At 42.9% G+C, this 27393-nt stretch overlaps 1 protein-coding gene and 1 pseudogene across 1 annotated transcript in view; one reads left to right on the top strand and one right to left on the bottom strand.

The window, feature by feature from the left end:
* LOC122803239 (breast cancer type 2 susceptibility protein homolog) overlaps positions 1-27393 on the bottom strand; it is a 675913-nt gene that overhangs the window by 199491 nt on the left and 449029 nt on the right. The gene's annotated exons all lie outside the window — the stretch shown is intronic.
* Positions 474-1366, top strand: LOC122803656 (annotated as a pseudogene).

Genomic DNA, 27393 nt, shown 5'->3' with positions numbered 1-27393 from the left:
TAAGGCCAGGCTAGCATCCCTGCACTCTCCCTTCATCTGATTAACAGACAGCACACACAGTGATTACAGAAAACATAAATAAATAAGGAGACAGAGGTGATCTCAACTACTGCCAAGTCTTGTTATGTCTCACTTGAACCTGCACTACTGCTACCATAAAGGACTTTATTCTTAACCTCTCAGCTACAGCTATACTGGGCTTGAGTTAGGTTGTTTCTACTGAGAGGGGGTAGGGATCTGCCCACTTTAAATAGCTGCTGTAAAGATTACAGGATTATTCTAACAGCGCCTAAGAACAGCTCACGTTTCAGATCTAACCTTGCTTTTTTACCTCAGACTTTTGGCGATTTTAGAGCTAATTTTTTTTTTTCGTTTTTCCCCCTACTTTGAAGTTGGCTCCAGTTAAGTTAGCCACATTGGATCCTACAACCTACTGTGAAACTCCGGTCTACAATCCGGATCTCTGTCCCAACATGATCGCAGCCCAGGCCAAACTAGTGTATCATCTCAACAAGTACTACAATGAGAAGTGCCAGGCGTGCAAGGCGGCCATTGCCAACACTATCCGGGATGTCTGCAAGGTGGTCTCTGATGTGTTCAAGGAGGTGGAGGTCCAAGAGCCGCACTTCATTATCTCCCTGAATGAGATGGAAAATCGCTACGAGGGCCTCAAAGTCATCTCACCCACAGTGTTTGAGGTGGTGCTCTATCTGAACCAGATGGGGGTCTTCAACTTTGTGGATGATGGTTCTTTGCCAGGGTGCGCGGTACTGAAGTTAAGTGATGGCTGCAAAAGGAGCATGTCCCTCTGGGTTGAATTCATCACAGCCTCTGGTTATGTTTCGGCCTGCAAGATCTGATCCTGTTTTCAGATGCTGGTGGCACAGGCCGTGGATAAATGTAGCTACCGAGACATGATGAAGATGGTGGCAGACACTAATGAGGTGAAACTACACATAAGAGACCATTATGTTGTCCAGATCACCCTGCATTTAAGTGTGCGGGCATCTGGCCATGAAGTGCAGCACACTGGCCCTTGCCTCATATCCCTTGGCCGGGACCAAATAGGGTAGCTGAGGTCAAGGCGGAAGGCTTCAACATGCTCTCCAAGGAGTGCCACTCGCTAGCCAGCAAGCAAAGCTCTGCAGAAAGTGACACCTGGGTACTGCAGTTTGCAGAGGCCGAGAACCACCTGCTGATGGGCGGCTGCCGCAAGAAGTGCCTAGCAGCACTCTTCAGAAGGACATCAATCAGATCAGGCACTAGCCACATAAGTAACTTTTTTGAAGTCGGCAAGATGCAGAGACAATTTCCCCAATGCTTTACCCTAGAATTTCTTTGGTTAAAAAGCAACACATACATCTAGAGAAAGTTGCAGTGATGGCCGAGGCTCATTGAAGACATGGAAGTGATTCACATACAACTACCTGAACCTTGCATTCGTAATGTAGTATTTAGTAAATGTTAGCAAATTGGATAGAACATCTGAAAAACAAAGTAGTTTTTCAGGCAAATGTCTTTGTGTTTGCCTTTATGCTCCTATACTTACAAGCGCATACTTACATCTGAGCAACAATGGACTTAGTCTGACTTTAAAATTACAGACATGGACATGCATCAGTCTTCCTACTGTAGAATAAGCTGTGTTGAAATTGGTTTATTTTACTAAACTTTGGCCTTCTACACATGAAGAAAACTGACACAGTTAATCTATCTAAGGACACTATGTTAGTATTGCATAGGTATAGAAAGTTACAGCAGGGCAAATACAGGTCCTCAGCTGGAATGTAGGTGATCAAAATAGCCCACTCAAGCATGATAAAGTTTTACTATCAGGAAATATATATGCATTTTGGTAGCCTGCAAGACACTCATTTAACTAAGGGAAACACTCATTGTTGGAAAGGATTCCAGCTTAAGGTAAGTGCACGAGGGTAACAATCCTCATCACTGGACAACTTGTAATACAAATTTTGGACACACTCTCTGATACAAAGGTTAGGTATGTTGCGATTAAAGGGCTTATTAATGGATTTTTGTTCACACTGGTATCCATTTACATGCTTCAAGGGCTCAATTTTGAAACATTTGATTGCCTTTTCAGAGGGAGTCATTGCCTGAGCAGGTTAGTGGAATCTAGTTCTGGATGGTAAGGAAGGGGACCAGGATCTAAAGAAAATTAGGTTATCTACACTGTCAAAGAGAATAAAGTATTACCATAAAGAAATGGGGCTAGATGATATTGGCTCTCCATTGCACCCACCTGTAGGATATGGGTATACATATGTCAGTCCTGGGCTAGGACAAATAAAGCCCTTAGATATGTAGAGCAAATGCATTCCTTTACTTCTTTAGCTTATGGCCCAATTATATTTTCTGTTCGTGCTCCCTTAGTGCTTTTATGTGCCCTAGGGAACACCCAGCCAGGGATAAAACATTGGAGACTTCTTAATTTCATGCTTCAAGACTAAAAAATTCCATACTGGTTAAGGAACTAAAACTGTCATACAGAGAAATCAATCAGTGAACACTACAAAAAAAATCTAGCCAAGCTAGAGTTTCCACTGTGTGATTCATTGAACCTCTTGTATTAGAGGCACATGGGATATATGCAAATGACCCTTAAAGATACCAGGTGTTTCAGCTATATGGTAGGTCTGAATGCCCATGACATTTTTATTTTTAAAGTCTGTAATGGACAAATTCAGGCCAGTAAAGCAAATCCCACTAGATGTGGACATGCACATTTCATCCTTCTTATGGCATCATCAGCACAGCATAAATGGACTGTTTGGCTAACTTTAGAAACGCAGGGTTGTCATCCTCAACTGATGTCCTTAACCATTAGGGTGTCTGCAAAATATCCCAACTAGCAAAATAAAACAATGAATAACAAGGTCACACATACAAACCAATCGGTAAAAACTACAAGAAAAATATAGCTAAGCTAGAGTTTCCACTGTGTAATTCCTGATAATAAGGATCTATAAATATTTTTATATAACAGATCGGTTAGCAAGACTTTACCACAGCATAAACCCATTATGTTGATGATGAAGAACTGAAAGAATAGGAGACTGAACCCATATTTTCTGGTACAGCAGTAAACTGCAGGATTTTCATCAGCATCTTCACCTATTTATAGGTGAACTATTTGTCGAACCCTTGGTTGTAACTAAAGAAATATATTTTTTAGGCCCATTTCCAGAGCTAAGGATATCTGAAGCTAATAAGTTGTTACTCTGACTGATTATGTTATTATGTAAAAATGCTAACTAGGAGGTGAAAAAGCCCAGAACCTGCTAAGCTGAATGACTTGATATCCCTATTTTGGGCAACTATGTTGGAGGGGGAAAATATCTCAAACACTTCTCATAAAAGAAGTTTCCTAAAAAAATTGGTTTTCTTTATACAGTATTTAGCAGCACATGAGCACAAGTATCTGTGTGCGTGTGTAAAATGCCCCACTTGCTACATGGTGGTGGGTAGAGAATAAGGCTTGAACTTTGTACCTTAGGCCCAAGTGACAAGAGCCTGAATTCCCTACCCACCACCATTTGTAAAGTGTTTGCAGATTTTTGCCTCGTATTTGTTCTGTTCTGTTCCTCATAAAATCGGTGGTTTCTTTATTTTTGTTACTTTACCCAACCAACAGTGCAGTGGTGCAGTCATAGCATTGTTGCCTAACAGCTACAGATTGTTGCGCTTGATTCTTGCCTGGGGTGCCTTCTGTGTGGAATCCACATGTCCTCCCTGTGTTTGTGTGGGTTTGCTCTGGTGTCCTCAATGGATATTTGTCCCTATATTTTGGACTGTATTCCCCCATTACTGGCTTCGTCCAGGTTTTTTGTGCCAAGGTTGAGAGCTATGGTGATAACTGAATTCACTGAATATGTTTGGGGGCTGTATTCCCCCATCATTGGCTTTTGTTCAGACATTTTCTGCTAAGATGTTGACAGCTATGGTGAGAACTGAGTTCACTAAACGGTAGCCATTTAAGTTTCAGTCTTCCTTTCTTTTATCAAACAGTTGATTTGGCATAGTGGTATGTTGCTCTGACTGTTTTGCACAGGGTCCTGGGTTCAATACTTGGCAGTAAAATGTATGGTGGTAACACAGCATTTTATTCTAGCAACTTTCCAACATTATACAAGCAATGTTTAAAATGTGTCCCTGGTTTTTGGGCTTTTGCCCCCCTCCCCCAATACATTTTGGCTTTTTCCAGATTTCATGTGCTGCAATGTTCAGAGATACAGCTGAGTGTGGAATAGATTTTACAAGGAGCTGAGAGCTGCAGGGGAACAAAAGTTTAGTGCTGCTTATGCCAGATCTGTTTGTGTTGTTAATAGCACAACAGGTAGTATATTTGCTTTTTGATGCAGAAGGCTGTGGGTTCTACTCCCACAGTAGGTAGATGCATTGTTGATACTGTATTCTGTTGTAAAGAGGATGGATGCTGCAGTCCTCTTTGGTGAAGATACCTAGTAACTATGAACATGTTATCAGTTTGCTATCCATTCCCTATTGGGATATTACTAGCTTATCATGTTCTAATGCAACATAGGCAATTTATTCCTCAAGGGCAACAGGCACTTTATTTGTAGATGAAACAATGATATATAAAGTTGTTTGCTAGCAGTAACCTCTTCATTAGTTACATATTTCTTTAATGTGGAATTAATTAGATGACTTTTACTTCTTCAGAGATTGTGTATATTTACTGATACTGGTGGACTGTGGAAGTTTGAGTAGACTTTTATGATGGAAATGTTCTGAATTGGGCAGTTTTGTCATTATTGGTGCATGCATTTTGCTTAATTGTTTACTGGAAAAATGTTCAAAACAATAAATTTAAAATGCCCTCTAACAACTGTACTGTATTGTACAAGGAATATAATTAATACAATCAGAAAGGCGCATCAAAGAGCATGTGTATGTTTCATGTTCAAGGGGCCTATGATTTGAAAACAGCCCAAAATGAGAAGTTATGCACCTACCATAACGTTCCATGTTAGTTGTCTTCTCTCACCTTCTTTCTTGCTTGATGGGTTCGGAGCCGATCCTTGGCTCCGACTCGGCACTTGCTAAGCTCGAGAGTCACTTTTACCAGCTCGAGGCAGCCCCATATCCCATGATGCAAGGCGGTAAGTACCCAGATCTCGTTTGGTATCTATAGGGAAAAACACCTAGCACAAAAAACTTTCCACTGAGGAAAGAAAGCAATTAGCCTAAAGGAAGGGCTGTAATGGGAACCAGATAACTAACTGGTGCCTAAAGAAGCAATCTTCCAAACAAGGGAGATCAAGGTCTGTCCAGGCAAGGGGGTAGGAGGGAGGGTCGCAAGAAAGAAGGCGAGAGAAGACAACTAACATGGAGCGTTATGGTAGGTACATAACTTCTCGATGTTAAGTTGTCAATCTTGCCTTCATTCTTGCTTGATGGGACCGCGTCCCTAGCACCTCTATCCTGGGTGGCTCAATGAAACAGACTCTTGAGAACCATAGAACCAAAACTGGCTCTATCCCTGGAGGCCAAATCCAGTTTTGTAATGAGAAACAAAGGTATGAGGAGTGGCCCAAGTAGCTGCTGCACAAATAGTGTCTAAAGGGAGTCTATCCTGAAAGGCTGGAAGTGGCTAAGCTTCTGGTGGAATGCGCCTTTGGTTTTGAGCACAGCTGTTTGCCCCTGAGCTGATAGATTTCGGAGATGGTGGAAGAAAGCCATCTAGATAAGGTCACTTTGGAAACGGGAAGGCCTTTCTTATTTACAGCATAAGAAAGAAAGAGCTGATCAGATTTCCTGAATTGTTTTGTTCTGTCCAAATAATATCTGAGTTGGCGGTGAACATCAAGATAATGCAATTTTTGTTCCGATCTGTTGGAGTAATTAGGGAAAAATACAGGGAGATCAATAGATTGGTTCAAATTTGTTTTCGAAGCCACCTTGGGCAAAAAGGATGGATTAGTTCTCAAGGATACCCTGTCCTTGTGGAAGACCAAATAAGGGGACGAACAGAGAGCATGAAGTTCTGACACTCTCCTGGCCGAGGTAATAGCGACAAGGAAGAGTGTCTTCCATGAAAGAAACTTCAGTGAACATGAAACAGCTGGCTCGAAGGGAGGAAGAATTAAGGATGTCAGCACTAGATTTAGGTCCCATTGAGGAGGAGGACTCCTGACAGGAGGTTTAAGGAGAAAACCCCCTTTTAGAAAAGCTCTACAAAGCCTGTGGGACATAATGTTGTGATCTGCAAACCCGACATGAAAATTCGAGATAGCAGCCAACTGAACTTTGACCGTGGAAGATGAAGAACCCGAGTGAAAGATTTCCACTAAAAAATCCAAAACTGCATGAACAGGGGCAGTAAAAGGATCTATATTCTTTGATTTTGCCAAAAGGGAGAAGCGTTTCCACTTGCTAGTATAAATCCTTCAAGTAGAGGATTTAAGGGAAGCCACTATGATATCCCTAACAGGGTTAGAGATCATAGGAAGCCTGGCTAAGGAAGGAAGTGGAGCAACCAAGCTGTGAGGTTGAGAGAAGGAATGGACCGATGCAGCTGACCCGATTGGTGGATCAGAAGGTCTGGCACTGGGTCCAGATGCCACGGCTGCACCAAGAGGTGATGATGGAGGAACGGAAACCAAATTTGTCGAGGCCAATAGGGGGCAATGAGAATCATTTTGGCTCTCAAAACGGTGGCTTTCTGGAGTACTTGTGGAATCAATGGAAAGGGAGGAAAGGCATAAAGAAGTCCCTGGGGCCAATCTTGGGTAAGAGCGTCTTTGGGGGGATGGCCTGGAAGTGGGAAGAGAGAGAAGAAGTCTGGGCATTTGCTGTTTTGGGGAGTAGCAAAAAGATCGCAACATGGGCGGCCCCATTCTAGAAAAATCTCCTCCACTATAGATTGTTTGAGAGACCACTCGTGAGTCATGAGAATAGCTCTGCTCAATCTGTCCGCTAAAATGTTGGTTTTCCCAGGGATATGCGTTGCTACCAGAAACCGATGAGAGAAGATCGCCCATTGCCAAAGTCTGAGAGCTTCTCGACACAAGGGGTAGGACTTGGTTCCGCCCTGCTTGTTGATATACCATACTACAGACATGTTGTCCGTGTGAACTGCAATTGTTCCCAAGGGAAGAAAGTCGTTGAGGGCTTGCAACGTTAAAAGCACTGCTCTCATCTCTAGGACATTTATGTGCAGGTGGTATTCGAACGGTTGCCACGTCCCATGAACCATCCTGCCCTGATAATGACCCCCCCACCCGATCAGGGAGGCGTCCGTAGTGACTGCGGCTACCGGGGCCGGGGATACAAAGGGTCTGCCCTGATGAACCTGGGGAGAAGAAATCCACCAGGATAGGTGGTTTTTGCAAGCTTGTGTCACCAGGATTTGGTGACGCATGGGAAGTTGTTGGTAAGACCACTGGGTGAACAACATCCATTGAAGGAGACGCATGTAAAAGCGGGCCAAGGGAAGAAGAGTAATGGCCACTGCCATGAGGCCCAACACTTTCAGGACCAGTCTGGCTTGCACCTTTTTGCTGACAAGGATGATCCGCACCTGACTTTGGATATCTGAGATTCTTTGGTTTGTGAGGGTTGCTGACATCCAAACAGTGTCTAAATTTGCGCCTATGAAAGTAATAGACTGGCAGGGCAACAAGGAGGATTTTATGTAGTTGATCGAAATTCATAACTGAGTGCAGAGATTTAGGGTGTAATCCCTGGCTTGGAGAAGTTGATGCCTGGTGGTGGCTGAAAGGAGCCAGTCGTCGAGATACGGAAACACCTGGAATCCTTGACGTCTCAGGTGAGCCGTGACCACTGCCATACATTTGGTGAACACTCTGGGGGCTGTAGTGAGACAAAAGGGCCGGGCTTTGAATTGAAAATGACTGGACCCCAGCCAAAAGCGGAGAAACCTTCTGGAGCGTCTGTGAATTTTTATGTGATAGTACGCATCCTGAAGGTCTATTGAGCACATCCAGTTGTCTTCGCCCAGGAAGGGCAAAATTGATTGAAGTGTGACCATCCGAAATCTTGTCTTTTTCATAGACTTGAGTCTGCTGAGGTCCAATATTGGTCTCCAATCTCCCGTCTTTTTGGGGACCAAAAAGAACCTTGAGTAGATTCCGGGCTCTGAATGGTCTGTTGTAACTGGCTGAATGGCCCTTTTGTATAGAAGCTTTGATACTTCTAATTTTGCGATTTCCCTTAGACCGGGTGGCACATCTGGAAGGGAATTTTTGTGAGTGAAGGGACTTTCCTCGAAAGGAATTTTGTAACCCTCGGATATGATCGACTGTACCCATCTGTCTTTTGAGAGGGAACGCCAGGCTTGTGGGTATAATCTTCCCCCGACTGCCTCCAATGATGGACAGTCGGGCAACACCTCAGGGATGCTGGAAGGGCTTGTCAGAGAGAGTCTCTCTGCTTCCCTGGTTTTGTGGACCCCCTCTGCCTCTAGGGCGGCGTCTGTTATTATTACCCCCTCTGCCTCTAGGGGTAAACTGACCACGTGTGTCCGGCGTGACTCCTTGGGATTTGCGGAACCACATCTTTCCACCCTTCTGTCCTTTGGCGTAAGGTCTAGAAGGGGTGGAAAAATGGACCCCTACGGCAGAAAGAGTCTTGCCGTCTTGCTCACACCTGGTCAATGTATCCTTCACTTGAGGACCAAACAAAGTTGACCCATCAAAGGGAGAGTTTGTGAAGGACGCCTTGAAGGGATCTGCAAAATTACAGAGCCGCATCCAGGATTGACGTCTAAGAGCCACTCCTGTACCTGCGGCTCTACTCGCTCCATCTGCTGCATACGAAATCAGCCGCATGGAGGAGTTAACTATGGAGTTAAGGATTCCTAGCTGAGAAGCAATCTTGTCTTGAGCCCCCGGAGCTGCAGGATCCTGTACTACTTCACCTAGTTCTTTAAGGATGTCCCTTTGGAGTCTGGTGAAGTGACACAAATAATTCAGCGAACGCATGGCAAAGGTCGCTGAGGAGAACATCCGCTTACCATACCTGTCCATGGTCCTGGAATCCTTGTTAGGAGGATGGACTGGTACGGAAGGATCTGCAAGTTCCTTTTTAGTGGCAGCCGCCACCACCATGGCATCAACAGGGACACCTTTTGTAAGGAATTGCTTTTCGGAACGGGCTGTAATAAATTTAGAAGGCCTCCTGGGAACTGGCTCAACGGAATCAGGAGAAGCCCAAGCCTTCCGAGCAATTACCTGCATGAGGGGGTCAAAAGGCGGAGACACCCAGGAGGTGGAGGGTCGAGAACCAAACGCCTCTAGGTATACCGACTCATCATCGGAGGGATTTATGGAGGGCCAGTTTCCCCTCTGTTTCAGGAGTTTTAGGATGTCTGAAAAAGAGACATCCTCAGAGGGGGATCTTGGGGACCCCTCCGACTCATCTAAGTCGGTATCCGAAGTAGTAGACTCTGGGGAGTCCAGGTGCTTCCTCTCACAAGTCCTCTTGCGCGGAGGATCTCCTGACGGATCAGGAGAATCCTCGGAAGAGGGGGGTTCTTCCCAGTGGGGAAACCTGAGGCGGTGGATCTCTCGGTCCGGGAGCAAGAGAGTGGGAAGAGATATCAACAGGCACCCTAGAGGGAGAAGCTAAAGGAATAGACTGCTGACTGAGCCCAGGGGCCAGCACACTCCTCATCACGTCGAAGGCTCTCCTCCCAGGGAGATCCGAGAGAACCCGTTCCGAAGAAACTGGGACTCCCGGGCCCACCGAAAGGGAAGGCTCCGAGGCAGATGTCGGAGCAGAGCTCACCAAGGCCGAAGCTCCAAGGGGAAGAGCGGGGTCGGACAAGGGTCCGATGCCACTCACCCCCTCGGAGCAGACCAGGAAGCCCGCCACGAATCCCTCCAAGGAAGGTCTCGAGGAGGAGATAAGAGTAGATGCTGAAGGCGCAGAAGGGGGGGGGTATCTGCCCCTCAGCCATAGCAGTAACTATTCCCGTAGACTCCAGCTCCAAACTCTGGGGTAGAGTCGAAGGAGGAACTTGAAGAGGGTGTGGACTAATAGTCGTCTGTTGAGATGGACTATGAAGCATTTGAGCTAGTGCCTGTGACTTTAACAATCTGCTTACCACCCTCTCTAAATCATGGTCTGACAACCTGGAAGACCTAGATGATCGGCTCCGATGGCTCCGTTCCGAAAGAAGAGGTGAGGCCGGAGCCGACAGTATCGGTTCCAAAGAGGGAGACCGGGACCTCTTCCTCGAAGGAACCATCGGAGCCGAAGAAACCACGCATCCAGACGGAGCCGATAACTTTTCGGCTTCGAGTGTAGGCATAGATGTATCGGCTCCAGCCGGAGCCGATACAGGCAAGGAAATTATGGTGTCGGTGCCGGTCGGTGCCGACACCGAAGCCCGAGTCACATGGATGTCGGAGCCAGTCGGAGCCGACCCCAAAGTGACCGTCAAAGTATCGGCACCGAAGATTTTTCCAAGCTAAGATCGGCTCCAGCTGGAGCCGATCTCGACTCCGAAGGAGTCGGAGCCAAGGCCGAAGGCTTAGGAACAGAAACCTGGGCCTTGGTAGTCTTAGAGGGCTTACCCGGAGCCGATTTTGCCGGGGAGCCCTCCGGTTTAAGAAGTCCTCTTAATATAAGTTTATTTCTCCTTTCCTGCAGGACTCTCTGGCTAAAAGAGTGACAAATTGCACAGGAGTCCTGCAGGTGGAGAGGTCCCAGGCAGTATATACAAGAAGTGTGACCGTCTGTCAGAGACATCTTCTGACAGCACGAGTCACACTTCTTGAAGCCTGAGACCCTCTGTTCTTTGGACATAGTGCTATCCACAAACACAAAACACACACACAGTCCCGAATCAGAACAATTGAAGTTAAGGTATAACAACTAAATTCACACACACACACCCTAACAGAGGGGGGGATGGGAGGGAATGAAGGCCTGACTAAAAAAATGAACTAGGGAAAAGTAAACTTAGTCAGAAAACCCTTACAAGTATCTTAACAATAATAGAAAACTATTGAAAGAGAGAAATTTTAGGAATGGGGTGACTAAATGTATAATAATAAACACTTACCAGGAGCTGGTAAAAGGATTACCTCATCAGCGAAGCGACAAACGAGATCTGGGTACTTACCGCCTTGCATCATGGGATATGGGGCTGCCTCGAGCTGGTAAAAGTGACTCTCGAGCTTAGCAAGTGCCGAGTCGGAGCCGAGGATCGGCTCCGAACCCATCAAGCAAGAATGAAGGCGAGATTGACAACTTAACATTGAATCTTTATCTGCCACTTGCAAAATGTATTTTCTTTGAATGTGGGTTTCAATGCTATTTCAATGAATGTGAGTTTCAAGGGCAGAGAAGTTTTAATGCTAAGTCTATTTTCATTGTGAGACTGCATTGTTTTGTTTAGCAGATATCTATTAGGGTTTATGCTGTAAAATGCAAAATAAAACTTTCAAATGAAATCCATATCATCACAGAAGTAAAGCAGTATGCACATTACATTGTTTATGGTAAATGGGGTGAAATAACCAAGGAATGGGACATTGGAATGGCTGCAGGGGGGGCGCTCCATTCGACCGTGATTTTGTGAGGGGGGGTGGCAACAAACTCAGACAGCCCTGGCTGAACTATACCTCTCAACTGTCCAGAATTTTGCAGAATGAATAGAGTTTTGCTTCTTATTTTTGGTTTGTTCTTCATAAAATTTGTGGTTTTCTGCCAAATCATTTAGGAATGAAGTCACTAAATAATGACAGACATTGAGTTTCAGACGTCATAACCTTCAGAAAAATGCATGCTAAAGCAAGACCTGTCATTCTATCAACTGTCTTAAGTTTATACAAGAGCAATTTTTAGTACTGTTTGCATGTTCCCCCAATATATTTGGCCTTGTCCAGATTTTCTGCATTAAGAGGTTGAGGGGTACGTGCAAATAAATCACTTTATAGAATTAGGAATAGCCAAACCTCGCAACTGTCCCCAATTTTGGCTCAAAATGTTGCTCTCCCCCTAATAATCCCTCTGCAAAATGGCAATTTTGGAAGAAAACATGGAGGGTTTACAATTATAAATAACTGTAATGATCAGAGTTATAGATTACTTTTATTTCAGAAATGCATGTAGATGCTCTTATTTTGTCAGCTGCTCAAGTTAACAGTACTAATTTTAAAAAGGTGTCCCTTTATTGACAGGTTCCCAGCTGTATTGTGTGGCAATTTTATATTTTTGCATCACATTTGTGGTCTGTTTTTCATAAAATTGTGGTTTTCTGGCAAATTAGTAGCAAATCATTAAAGACTGAAGTTAGAAAATAATGGCAGACATGTGAGTTTCAGATTTCATACCCTTCAGAAAATTCATACTAATGCAAGACCTACTACTATTGTATTATCTTTCTAAGTTTATAAGAGCAATATTTACAAATTTTCTTTATTTTTGGGCCTGTGTCCCACTTCTATGTATGGCTTTGTCCAGATTTCTTGCTCTGAGGTTGAGCGGTATGAGTGTCAGAGCCATCACCATCAGCCAGAGACATTTCAAACTGTGACCTACTTGTTGCATCCCACTCCCCATTGTAGTGGCTCTGGATGTGTCCAAGCAAGGCAAGGAGCAATTATGCAGTTTAAGTGTGCAAAGTATTCTCCCATCCTAGGTAGACCACAAGTATGACCGTGGCTTTTCATCTGTCCTTGATTTTGCAGAATGTTCTGGTTTTCTGTCATATTTTTATACTGTTGATTTATGCTTCTTATTATTCAGAAAATGCATGCTGTTGCAGTGCCCTTTTGCTCTGTATTAAAGTAACAATGCGTTAATGACCATCAGGTAAGCTTGTCAGAGATTGTAAGATGCAAGTAAGCTTTAATAAGCAGACTGTTAAAGAATCACCAACATTGAAAGCCTTTTCATTGTTGCCATGCAGAGAATATTTACATAACTAGATAACGTATAAGCCTTAAGTATTGAAATGCATATGACAGTATTTGTAATAAAGGACAGGATGTATTTTCTGAAGCTCATTACATTTGTTGGAGACTTTGCAGGCTTTACCCGTAAACTAAGCAGAATGCCAATATATCATGTGTGGTCCATAACTTGTGTAGTAATCCTTTAAGCAATTTATATTGAGCTTGTTTCTTGTTCGCTGTTCATTTTTTACTTTGATGTGTTCCCCATGCAACAAGTAGATAGTTGTTGTCAGGCAGCAGGTCTTTTTTGGATAAGAAATGTTTTCACAAGTGGGGGTATTACAGAGATTGCTACTTTCAGCATGTTACTTGGTAATTTTATAAAGCTGAACATAAATTATAATTAGAACTGCAGTGCAAGGAGAAGTGGTTTGAGCTGAGTGCTGCTTGTTTTTTTTATACTTGATTGTGAATAGCATTCCAGTAATGTATTTAAAAAGTAATTTATTTTTTCATGCTTCACAACCTTTTTGATTGCATCTAGATATTAAGTAAGATGTCATGTAGCCAATGCATTGAAATATTTTTTTTCTTCTACACTTCATTTTGTCTTGCTTGGACTCTCGTAATGATGGTTTGGCACCCAGGGCAACATATTTAATTAAAGTTCCATTTGTTGTGGTTTTGAGCATAGCTCCACCCCTTTCTAGTTGGTCACACCCCTTCCCATTGGCCCCACCCATTCAGCTGTCTCCTGCAGCCCCCCTTTAATTTGAAGTCACCAGCCACCACTGCTTTTTAAGTGCAAAAAGGCTGGTCATAAGATATTAAGAACATGTGTTAAGAAAAACAAGAAAATGGAGATGAAAATAACAATGCAACTCAATTGTTTTAATTTATCCACTAGTTAACAGCATTGAACAACAAAAAAAACTTAATGTACTTACCATAACGTTCCATCTGTGCTGTTGATTTTCATGCCTCCTTGACTAATGGGTTCAGATCTGAGGTGTCGGATCTGTCTTGACCACTTGTAAAAGCTCGTGGCAATCCAGAACTCTCGAGCTTCTCCCTTACCCACAATGCATCCTCCCCATTACCTCAGATCTTGTTTGCAAGCACTAAAGAAAGACGTACTCTTTCAACATATACGTATATGTGTATAATTAGGATGAGGAGAGACAGTCTCAAAGAGGAAGGGCAGTAACACTTCTGAAGCTGGTAATGACATAAGGATGCAACCCAGTTGTTATATCCTCTCGCTCTTCTAGAAGAAACCTAAAAAAGGTTAGAAGTTGGTAGAAGGGGAGTTGAGAAGAAAAGAAAATTGACAGCACAGATGGAATGTTATGGAAAGTACATAACTTTTTTATCTGATGTTGTCAATTGTCATTCCATCCCCAACTGATTGGAAAGAGTCCCTGGCTTAGAACCCTGGGTGGATTCAAGGAAGGATATTTCTGAGCACCATTGAGCCAAAAGATGCTCTACCTCTGGACACCAAGTCCGCATTATAATGAAAGCTAGACATGTGAAAGGAAGCCCAAGTTGTTGCTGAACAAATATCATCCAAGGACATTCTTGAGTGGAAAACTGAAGAGGTAGCTACAGCTTTGGTAGAATGAGCTCATACTTTGTAAGGCAAAGCCATTCCTGTCTTGTTATAAAATAAAGATACAGTAAGTTTGCCATTTAGCTATGGCGACTTTAGATACAGGTCAGCTCAACTTCAAGCCAGCAACTGATACAAACAACTGATACATTTTGTTCCGTGAAGGTAAAAAATGTAATGGTCTATGCACATCTAGCAAGTGTAGCAAATATTCTCCTTTGTTGGAATAGTTTCGGAAGAATACTGGAAGATTAATACATTAAATGATGTTGACTTGTGATACTACCTTGGGCAAAATGGATGCATTAGTTCATAAGGACACACTGTCCTTATAGAAAATAAGATATGGAGGTTTCACTGACAATGATTGAATTTTTGAAATTCGTCTGGCAGAGGTGATGGCAACTAAAAATAAGGTCTTCCAAGACAAAAAGTTTACGTCATAATTACGGACAGACTCAAAGGGTGGTAGAATCGAGGACTGCAGTACCAGATTGAGATCCCAGTGTGGCGTGGCTTCTTTAAAAAGAGGTGGAAAACTGAAGAGGTAGCTACAGCTCTGGTAGAATGAGCTCATACTTTGTAAGGCAAAGCCATTCCCGTCTTGTTATAAAATAAAGATACAGTAAGTAAGCCATTTAGCTATGGCGACTTTAGATACAGGTCAGCTCAACTTCAAGCCAGCAATTGATACAAACAACTGATACATTTTTTTGATACATTTTGTTCTGTGAAGGTAAAAAATGTAATAGTCTATGCACATCAAGCAAGTGTAGCAAATATTCTCCTTTGTTGGAATAGTTTTGGAAGAATACTGGAAGATTAATACATTAACTGATGTTGACTTGTGATACTACCTCGGGCAAAATGGATGCATTAGTTCATAAGGATACTCTGTCCTTATAGAAAATAAGATATGGAGGCTTCACTGACAATGATTGAATTTCTGAAATTCGTCTGGCAGAGGTGATGGCAACTAAAAATTAGGTCTTCCAAGACAAAAAGTTTACGTCATAATTACGGACAGACTCAAAGGGTGGTAGAATCGAGGACTGCAGTACCAGATTGAGATCCCAGTGTGGCGTGGCTTCTTTAAAAAGAGGTTTAAGAAGAACTGTGGCGCTCAAAATGGCTTTACATAGTTTATGAGAGGCTAGTGAGTAGTCATCAAATCCATTGTGGAAATTAGAAATTGCTTTTAACTGTACTCTCACTGTTGTAGAACTGGGCCCTTGGCTGAAAAGAAGTGTCAAGAGCTCTAGCACATGATTAATTGGTGCCAAGAAGGGATTTATAAGCTATTGAGTAGCTCAGTTTACAAATCTTTTCCACATACTAGCGTAAAGTTTTATAGTAGAGGACTTAAGAGAAGATAACAAGATACAATGCACAGGGGAAGACAGCATCAATTGTATAGCTATTATTGGAAATGGAGAAAGCAAGCTGTCAGCTTGAGGCTCAGAAGGTCCAGATATGTCATGCCCGTTGTATGAGACAGGAGGTCCGGAGCTGGGTCCAGAATCCAAGGTTGGTGAACTAGGTGAGACCACAGGAAGGGAAACCAAATCTGTCAAGGCCAAAAGGGGCAATGAGGATAACTTTGGTCTTCAATCTGGCAGCTCTCTGAAGGAATTTCGGAATTAAGGGAATTGGGGATATGCATAAAGTAATCCGGGGGGCCAATTGTGGACAACAGCATCCCTCTGACTCCCACTGTGAAGGGATCATGGCAAAATAGCTGCTGCACTTGCTGTTTAGAGGTGATGCAGAGCGGTCAGAGTATGGCTTGCCCCACTTGTGGGAAATCTTTTCTGTCACTTTCTGGTTCAGGGACCATTTGTGAGGTAACAGTATGCACCTCTCCAGCTTGACTGCTAGCATGTTGGACTTCCCTGGAATATGTGTTGCTAAGGGAAAGCGGTTGGAAGATATTGCCACATCCTTAGTGTTGCTTGACATAGGGGGGTACAATCTGGTTCCTCCTTGTTTGTTGTTATACCAACCCATTGACATACTGTCCTTTTGAACTGCAATCGTTCCTGATGTGAGAGCATCCTGAAAAGCTTGCAACGATAAAAGCACTGGTCTCAACTCCAGTGCATTGATATGCAAATTGGCCTCTTCGGGGGATCACATACCTTGGACTGTCCTTCCCAGGTAATGCTTCCCCACCCTAGCTGTGAAGTGTCCGTGGTCACTATGGCCTTGAGCTGTGAGGGGATAAATGGACAACCCTGTAGCAACTGATCTGATTGGATCCGCCACAGCAGACTTTTCTTGCATGAGTTTGTAATTTGTACTGGGGCTGACAAGCATAGTTGAAGAATCGACCACTGAGATGCCAGCATACACTGAAGAATTCGCATGTGAAACCTGGCAAGTGGAGCAAGAGTTATTGCTGCTGCCACTGACCTTACAGCTTGCCGAACTAGGCAAGCTGAGACTGTGGTACTGCAAAGTATCTTGTTGACTTGTGACCTTAAAGTCTGAACTCTGGGAAGGGAAGCAGTTGTTGACTGTGTCCTGCAGATCTCTTATGAATTCTAGAATTTGAGATGGCTCTAGATTTGACTTCTTGAAATTTATGGTTATTCCTAACCTTGTACAAGTGTGGGTGACCTCTTCTCTTGCCATGAGTTGATGACTGGTTGGAGCTATAATGAGCCAGTCATCAAACTATGGAAACACAAGGAATCCTTGAGTCTCAGGTGAGCTGCCACCACTTCCATACACTTGGTGAACACCCTGGGGGCTATAGTGAGACCAAAGGGCAGTGTTCTGAACTGATAATGACTGGTTCCTAGCCAGAAGCATAAGAATCTCCTGTATCATCTGTTTATGTTCGTATGACAGTACGCATCCTGGAGCTCTACTGAGCACATCCAGTTGTCCTTCTCCAAAAAAGGAAGAATGGACTGAACTGTGACCATCCAAAACTCTGTCTTTCAAACAAATTTAATTTAATTTATTTTACTTTATTTTACATTTGTTTACCAGGAGAGTCTAACTGGGCATGAATCCCATTTTAAGCGCAGGCCCAGGGAGAAAAGCTCCACAAGGTTTGTACAGTAAATGGAATAAACACAAGTTATCAAAGTACAGAACAAAAAGATATGATAATACAGTTAAGTAATAATACAGTAAAAAATCATAGGATAAACATACAATATAGTAGCAACAGTATGTCGAAAACATACAACAGAGTTGTTGGGTATTCCAGTCAGTTATTTGGTTACATTCATACAGTGGCTAGTTGTTTAACTACAGAATGAGAAAGGAGCTGTTGTATGCTTGCACGGTAAGAGCCACATAGGGTAAACATCAATACACAGAACACAGGAAAAAACTTACAGTACAGTGTCTGGTTGGGTGTAGCATACATATGCATCAAGATCAACCTAGCGTGAACATCAGTAATACAACAGCATAGGAAAAATTACAATACAGTCGTTAGCTAGGTGTGGCATTCAGTTATACTAATGAAAGTACTTTTCAGACTACTTCAAGTGTGAAAGTGGGTATTTTAAGTTTGCCTGTTTGTAATTACCTTTTAGAGGAATGATATAATGGTAATAGTCTATGCTAAACCACAGTGAAATAAAAATGCATTATCTGGGTGGGATTATATGGTATTATATAGTTCTAATGTTACAGTGGGAAAGCTAGTATTGTGTAATGGCAGGTAGTAGTGAAGGGTTGATATTAAACGAGTATAGATGGCAACCATCATGTACAGGGAGTTGTAAAGTTTTCTTTAGATTGCTAAGATCCAGAATTAGTCTCCAGTCCCATTTTCTTTGGCACTAAAAAGAATCTTGAATAAGTTCCGGATCCTTTCTGGTCTGGGGGGGACCTCTTGGATGACTCTTTTGTTTAGCAGCTTTTGTATTTGTATGGCTGCTTGATCCCTCTGATTGGGTGGAACAGTGGGGATTTTCCTGGAAATTGGAGGAGGGAAAATAGAATTACATATCCTCTGGATATGATCTTCTCTACCCAAGTATCGTTTGTTATCTTCTAGCCAGACACTATGGTTCAGGGACCAATGACCAGTGATTGCCTCCAGAGGGGGACAAATCAGGCTTCCATTCAGGAGCACTGGAAGGGTTTGCCAAAGAAAGGTATGGTACGCTGGAACCTTGATGTTGTGGGCCTACTCTGCCATGAAGGTGATAGCTACCATTTGAGTTTCCTCCTTTGCCTTTGAAGGAAGACCCTCCACGTTTGTCTTGGAATGATCGTTGTGATTTCTTGAACCACATCTTTCCACATCCGCAATGATTCCTCGTGAAGGAACTCTAGGGGTGGAAAAATGAAGGTGACAGCTACCATTTGAGTTTCCTCCTCTGCCTTTGAGGGAAGACCCTCCACGTGCGTCTTGGAATGATTGTTGTGATTTCTTGAACCCCATCTTTCCATCTCCGCAATGATTCCTCGTGAAGGAACTCTAGGGGTGGAAAAATGCATGACCATAGTAGAAAGAGTCTTTCCATCCTTCTCACAACTGGACACTGCTATCTTTTACTTTGGGGCCAAAAAGAGATATGCCATCAAAAGAAGGATTGAGGAACATAGACTTAAAAGGCTCTGCAAAGTCACACAAGCGCATCCAGGCATGTCTCCTTACAGCTACATCTGAACCCATTGCCCTTGAGGTTCCTTCTGCCACAATGGAAATAAGCCTCATGGACAAGTTCAATACTGATTGAAGGGTTGCCAGCTGTGAGGTGACAAAGTCCTTCACCTGCTCAGACACAGTTCCTGTAAGGGTATCCGAGAGTTCCTTTATCAGATCCCCTTTGCATTCTGGTGAAATGTGTGCCAGGTAGTACAGGGCCCTTAAGCTGAAGGTCCCTTAAGCACAGACACACTTCCAAAACACCTGTTCATGGCCTGTGACTCCTTGTCGGGGGGGGGTGAACAGTGAAACATTCATTGGCTAGTTCCTTCCTGGTGGCCACCGTTATGACCGTGGCTTCAATACTGGGGCCCTTGGACCAGAACTGTTTGTCTTCTGGAGGGATCATAATTTTATCAGGTTTCTTTGGTACGGGCTCAATAAAATCAGGCTCCTTCCATGCCTGCTGTGATGAGACCAATTCGAGGAGCTCGTTGGCAGGCAGAATCACCCAAGACATAGATGGGCTGGTACCAAATGCCTCCAGGAGCACAGATTCCCCTGACAAAGGATTGCTGGGTTTCCAGCCACCTCTCTGTTTTAGGATTTCAATGATGTCTCTGAATGAGATGTCCGCAGGAGGTTACCATGGGGATCCTTCTCCCTCCTCAAAATCTCTATCTTCGGTAACAGATTCAGGGGAATTCAGATGCTTTCTCTTACATGTCCTCTTCTGAGGGACCTCTTCAGTGGGATAATCTGGGGACTGAAGCAGAAGTAAGAGCTGAATTAACCTTTGACGAAGCACCGAGGTGCAGAAATGGCTCAGAATCCCTGAGTCAACTGAAACACCTTGGATCCGACAAGGTAGAATCAACTCAGAGAGCTTTCCGGATCAGCTAGCGCAGAGGAGCTCTGAGTAAATGTCTGATCTGTGGATACAGCGAACTTTGTACCCGAAGAAAACTGGCCTGGATGACTCAGATCCAAGGCCTCCAAACCCACAAAGGGAGTCAGAGGAAGAAGACTGACAGGTAGAATCTTAGATAACAGGGCTTCCTGACCTGAAAGAGTAGGAGCCGAAACAACAGTTGTGAGGCTCTGCGCCAAAAGCATCTGTCTCACTACCATCTGCACATCTTCTACTGTGAGGCTTCTAGTACAACGAGAAGAGTGCCGGGGGGGGGGGAGGGGTGGAGGTCCGGTTTGTAAAGAAAAGGAGAAGGCACTCTCAATGGGACAGGATCCACAGATGTGGAGTACCTTGTCCTAGGCGGTGTGTCCAAAACTGTAGGAAGATTGGAGGTCTACTGAGCCGATGAATCCTTTATTTTTGGAGACCTCAGATCTGAAGACACCCTCCAATCCAAAGAGGTACTTTTTAGTTTTGTCTGATCAGAGGGGATCAGATGAAACAACTTCATTTTCTTTTTCTTGGATGGATCCGTAGAAACTGTTGAACTTGAAGAAGGCCTTTTTGAAGCTTTCCCCAAGGTCTCCTATGACACCTGAAGAAGAGCTCGGAGATGATTGAGGCAACTTTTTGGACATTTCTCCAGAAATAGCATGACTGAAAGAGAACAGTAAAAGGCTCTTCAAGATCAATTTATTCTTACGTACTACCAACACTTGGGGATTGAAGGCATGACAGATAGCACAAGTTTCTTGCAGATGAAGGGGGCCAAGGCAGTAGACAGAGTACGCACGTCAGAGAAGGGAATCTTTTGTCCACATTTCCCACACTATCTAAAACCCACGGGTGCCCTCGTTTCCAACCATGATAATAACAGCAGTTACAAAACTATACAGGATAGACTGTAAACAACACTATAGAAAGGCCGGAAGAAAACCTTATTTTACACACACACATATATATATATATATATATATATATATATATATATATATATTTTTTTTTTCTTAACAAGTAGAAAAGGGACTACCTACAAAGGTAGTAAAGCTATGTTAACTTAGAAGGTAAGGGAGAGAAGAAAAAGCAGGGAAAGAGATACTAATAGTATCCATCAGGTTTTTCAGGTTAAACACTACAGAACTTGTACATCTTTTTTATACTGCATACCAGAGGTTTTCTAGTTTTTGTGACTGGTTTTCTTTGATAGGGACTGTAACCCGGTTCTGCCCGCTCTGTTTGCCCTCACTATGCCTGGGCTCACTCTGCTCCCCTACCCCCAATACAACTCACCCCCACTTTCCATAGATTTATTATTAACTAGCCCATCCCTGTAGTAAGGCCAACCAATGAAAACACACCCCCTCATAAACTAGCACATCATATCACACAACTCTACACTCCACCCCCACTGCTACTTTAACTATTCTAACTATGCTGCAAGATCTCATAACATGCCTATAAACAACAAAACTGCTCTCCACCAGCCTTCACTGCAATTCAGGCACCAACTATGCTTGCACACAACTATGCTAATACTGCTAGCAATAGCAACACACAGTACATCCTATTACACCAACCTACCAAACACTATCCCATCTCACGGTACCATCTTACAACTACCCAGTAAAACCAAAACCTGTCAATAATTCTGTACCTTGCTCTACAATAAACATCACATATTTTCAACACACACATTACTCTCTTCTCCTCCATCCAAACATCCCTACCATCTGTCAGTTACAATAAGCACATAATTAAATTCTTAAAAACTCTAGTTAAAATAGCATCCAAACTAGCTTGCATTGGAGACATACACCACCCTAACCATGGTTCTAACCCCACTCACAGTAACTCAACTTCACAAAAGAACTACTACTCTCGATCAGCAACCATTTGCCCTAGAAACAAATCTGATATCCTACTGTTAAATATTAATATAAGTACTACAAAATACATGGCCTGCATGCCAACCTCACATTATACTCCCCAGACATCATACTTATCAATGAAACTTTGCTAAAACCAAACATTTCTAATAATGAGATGCTCCCAGCAGAATACAATATCATACATCAGGATAAGATAGGCAAAACAGGTGGAGGTGTGGCTCTACTCTTTAAAAGCCACTTTGAACTGTGATAATCCGGAACTACTACTCACTAAACTGATCATTAATCCGAAAAAACATATAAATGTAATAGGCACCTATATATCCCACCAGGAAATATCAAAACACTAGAACATATATTAGACTGGACATCAAAAATATTGCCTCAGGAAACAATAATCATGGGTGACTTTAATATAGACCGGACGGACTGCATTTCCCAAATTGCCAAAAACTACTTCAATCTACACAGCTTTTCCAACTCATACAAACACCCACTAGGACAAATAAACCATCCAACAAACCCTCCACACTCTTGACTGGATATTAACAAATAGACCAGCCCTCTCCTCTGACTCTGGGTTTCTCCCTGACAGCCTTAGTGACCACTTCCCAACCTATCTACTCAGACAACATATTAACTCAGCTAAACAAATTACTTACCAACAAATAAAGAACAAAACACCTTAACACCACTGACTTCATATATAACCTCAAACACTAACTGGTCACCACTTGAACCACTTCCCCTAGATGAAGTAGTACAGTATTTTTAATATTACCTTCCTGACAATCTTAAATGCTGACGTTCCTACCAGGAATATAAGAGTTAAGTCAATCTTTGCACCTTGGCTAACCAAAGAAACTAGGTTTCTCCTAAAATCAAGGGACAAAGCCTGGAAAAACTGGTACATAACGAACTCTCATTCCGCACTACAAACCTACAGAGAACTTAGAAATCAATCAAAACGCAAATTAACCAGCACGAAATAAACTATTACTCCAAATTCCAAACTACATACTGCAATAATGCACGCAAATTCTGGTCAGCAATAAACAATATACTCCTACTTGGCAAAATCAGTACACCTGTTCCTACTACTGCCAATAATATAGACAATATCGTTTCTCAGTTCAATAAATACTTTGAGACTATCTTAGCATTTATTTATTTTATTTTACATTTCTTAACCGGGCTAGTCCAGCTGGACATATTTCCATTTTCAGTAGAGGCCTGGGGAGAAAAGCTCCATTAGTAACACAGAAATATAGTAACACACAAATATAGAATGCACAATTATACAAAGAAAGGATATTACAATATTAAGTATTAGTGAGAGGAAAATTACACTGATCTTACAGGATAGGGTAAGTCACTTTACAGTATATATGTGGTAATATACAGAGCATGCAAAATTTACATTTGTGTCAAAGTTATTTAATTTACTAGTTATAGTTACTATTTCCAGAGGGGTATAGTAGTATTGATTAGTGAGAGGAAGCAGTATAGAAATAGCAGTAGAGAAAGCAGAGGATTAGTCAGGGTTGCAATAGGGGCATAAAGTACAGTTGTGTACACTTACCATAAATGTAGATGTTTGAGTGTATTCACTGTTGCAGTAATTACATTTGGGTAATCTGCTGGCAGGTTGCCCTCAGTCGGCCTGATTAACAAAGTGTTGGGTCCTGCGTCGGTTGTTGTCCCTTCTTCCATGACGTCAGGTTGTCAGGGGTATAAAACATGTAGCCGACGCCATTACATCAGTTTTTCTTGCCCCAGATGTCAGGTGCCCCACAAATGGGGAGCAAAATATATATATATATATATATATATATATATATATATATATATATATATATATATATCTATATAAAAGTTTAAAACACAAAAAATATACCTCCAAATAAAAGCAAATACACCCAAAAAGGCTTTTAAGCATAGTAAAAGAAAGTAGAGGTACAGTAAGAGAAAAAAAACAGGGGGCTGGTGGGTGGGTAACCAGGACTGCAACAGTGAATACACTGTAATCTCTACATTTATGATAAATGTTCACAACTGTACTATGTTCTTCGTGTTTCACTGTTGCAGTCATTACATTTGGGTAGATTCCCAAAGCTATGGTTGGGAGGATGGATTTATACAGCATTAGGACCAGCTATAAGGCCCTACAGGACAGCAGTGGCAAAGCTAGCTCTGGATTTGGAGAAGAAAGGTAAATGGCAATGTTTGGTGAACGTATGAACTGAGCTCCAGGTAGCAGCTTCTAGAATGTCTCTGGTAGGAACACCTCTGAGAAAGGCTGCAGAAGTAGATACAGCCCTAGTGGAATGAGATCTCATCCCTTGGGGAATAGTTTTACCATGGTGCATATAGCAGAAACAAATACAATGGCTTATCCATTTGGAAATAGTCTGCTTTGTAATAGCCTTTCCCTCAGCCCCTGCAGCAAATGCCACTAGTAGTTGTTCAGCTTTTCATAGAGATTTTGTCCTGTAAGTAAAATCTAAGTTGCCTGTGTACATCCAATGAATGGAGAATCCGCTCACCCTTGTTCTGTGGGTTGGGAAAGAAAGCTGGCAGATGAATGGTCTGATTAAGAGCCACACTGGATACCACCTTAGGCATGAAAGATGGATTGGTCCTGAGAGACACCCTGTCCACATGAAAAATAATGAAAGGCTACACTGCCATAAGAGCCTGTAATTCAGAAATCCTTCTAGCTGAAGTGACTGCTAAAAGGAAAGCCGTTTTCCAGGAGAGAAATTTTAGGTCTGCAGTAGCAGCTGGCTCAAAAGGAGGGAGAGTGAGTTTTTCCAATACAAAATTGAGGTCCATGCAGGGGTTGGAGCTCTCCTGGGAGGTCTTATGTTTTTGGCCCCTCTGAGGTACTGCTTTAGCAGAGGATGAGAGAAGAGGGGAGGATCTGTGTTGTAATGAGCTGAAATGGCAGAGGCATGGATTTTTATGGAAGAAAAAGACATGCCCTTGTGAAGCATCTCAGTTATGTATTGTAAAATCTGAGGAACATTATTCCTTGTGACTGGTTCCAGGCACAGAATCTTTTCCATTTGTCAGCATAATATTTTCTAGTACTAGGCCTTCTTGCCTACAAAATGACATCCATCACAGGTTTGCTGAGAGATGCCAAGGGTGAATTTAGATAATTAGTCACACTGCAAGATTCAAAGTTTGGAGCTGAGTGTGCAGAATTTGGTTGTTCTGCTGAGATAGTAGGTAAGATGTCTGAGGCAGGTGCCACGGTGGAAGGTGCGACACATTGCGCAGGAGTGGGTACCAGTGTTGGTGAGGCCAGTCTGGTGCAATCAGAATCATTTTTGGTTTGTCCTGTCTGACTTTTAGTAGAACTTTGGAGAGCAGAGGCAGAGGGTGAAAAGCATAGACTGATAGGTTTTTCCAGCTGAATGATAGAGTATCCACTTTCCAAGCTTTTTTGTGATGAATTCTTATGCAGAATTTGTCCAACTGATAGTTCTGGGGTGAGGCAAAAAGATCTATATCTGGACTCCCCCATTTGCGTGTCAGCATGTTGAAAATCTGTGGTTCCAGTTTCCATTCGTGTGGGTCCGTAAGATTTCTGCTTAGTTCACCTGCCAGAGTATTCAGCTTTCCTGGCACAAACTGAGCTTGTAGTTGTACTTGATAGGTCAAGGCCGTGTTCCACAATGCCATGGCTAGTCTGCAAAGGGGGTTGGAATGTGTACCCCCCTGCTTGTTTATGTACCACATAACTGTGGTGTTGTCTGTCTATCATTAATTGCCCTGGATGAAGGTAGTCCTTGCAGGCTGTCAGTGCATTCTGTACAGCTAGCATCTCTGATTGATATGAAGGTGCATTTGACTTGGGCTTCATTTGCCCTGAATGCACTTCCCTGCCAGATGAGCCCCCCCCCAAGCATAGTCTGATGCGTCTGTAGTTAGGGTTTGGGTGGCAGGGGGTGGAGTGAATGGCAGTCCCTTGTTTTGGTGGCAGGCCTCTGCCCACCATAGGAACTCTGGTTGCAGGCAAGGTATGATAGGAATCATTGTTTCCAGGCTGTGACAATGTTGACTCCATAAACTTTTTAAGTACCACTGAAGTTTCCTCATATGCAGTCTTGTCTTGCAGATAGCAGGGTTTTTGTGGCCACCCGTTTGAAGTAAGTCACCAATTGAATTTGCTTTTCTGGCATAAGGTAAGTCATCTGGGCAGTTGTATTCAGGCTTGCACCCAGGAATGTAATTTTTTGAGAGGGTACCAGTTGTGATTTATTTTCGTTTATGGTGTACCCTAGACAAGTTAGAACCCTTTTTACAAATGCCAGATGCTTTAGAAGAATGTCCTTGTTTTCTGCCTGAATTAGACAATCGTCCAGGTATGGATATATTTGAATGCAATTACTGGAGCTAGGCACTTTATGAAGACCCTGGGCGCAGTAGATAAGCCAAAGGGCAGTGCAAAGAACTGGTAATGCAAATAGCCTGGTTTGAAGCGGAGGTATATTCTGCAAGATTCCCTGATTGAGCTTTGCAGGTAAGCCTCTTAAGTCTAGAGTTACCAGCCAGGTATCTTTGCCTAGCATAGGAAGTAACTGTTGAAGAGTCAGCATCTTGAATTTTGGAATGTCCAGAAATGTGTTTAGAGTAGATAAGTCCAGAATTGGACGCCAAGATTTGTCTTTTCTGGGTACCAGGAAAAGTCTTGCATAGAAACCTTGTCCTTTTTGCTCTTCTGGTACTGGTTGAATAGCCCCCATGTTCATGAGGGACAAAACTTGTTTCTGGGCCTCTGGCCATTGATTTGGGGGCAGGTCTGGCCATCCGTGTGGATGTGAAATCTGTATCCCTGGGATACTATATTTAAAACCCATTTGTCCAGTGTTATAAGTTGCCGGTTTCGTGCATGAAGTGCCAGTTCCCCCCCCCAAAAAAGGCAGCTAAAAGGTAAGTGCTTGTTGAATGCAGAGTGAAGTCATTGAGACTGTTTACCATAGTGAGGAGCCTTGTTGCGTCCAGATTTGGAGGTGGAGGCACCTCATTATTTTGCTCTAAAAGTCTCTTGTGACTGAAACCTGGAGACTTTGGAATGTCTGGGTTTCACTTCAGTGGCTCTCGAAGGGACTGGAAAGGACCAGTTCTTAGTAGACCAGTGCCTACTAAATCTTGGAGGTTGCACTTGTATGAAATCTTTGACAGTCTGCATAGATTTAGCTTTATCTTCCATCTTTTTTAAAACTTCTTCAGCCTTATTACCAAAGAGACGGTCCTGTTGTATAGGATCATCCAACAATTCTTTGAGTCAAGCATGCCTTCTTAGCACAGAACCAGTTACAGCAGCCTTGCAAGAGGCCTCCAAAGAATCAAAACCACATTGCAAAGTATGTTTTCCAACTTGCTCAGCTGAATGTAATAAATCCTGTAAATCTTTATTTTCCACACAGTCAGAAATTAAC

Source organism: Protopterus annectens, chromosome 5.part1 (genome assembly GCF_019279795.1).
Source record: "Protopterus annectens isolate FY-2018-M chromosome 5.part1, PAN1.0, whole genome shotgun sequence".
Classification (NCBI taxonomy): Eukaryota; Metazoa; Chordata; order Ceratodontiformes; family Protopteridae; genus Protopterus; species Protopterus annectens.
This window is presented reverse-complemented; position numbering and strand designations above follow the sequence as displayed.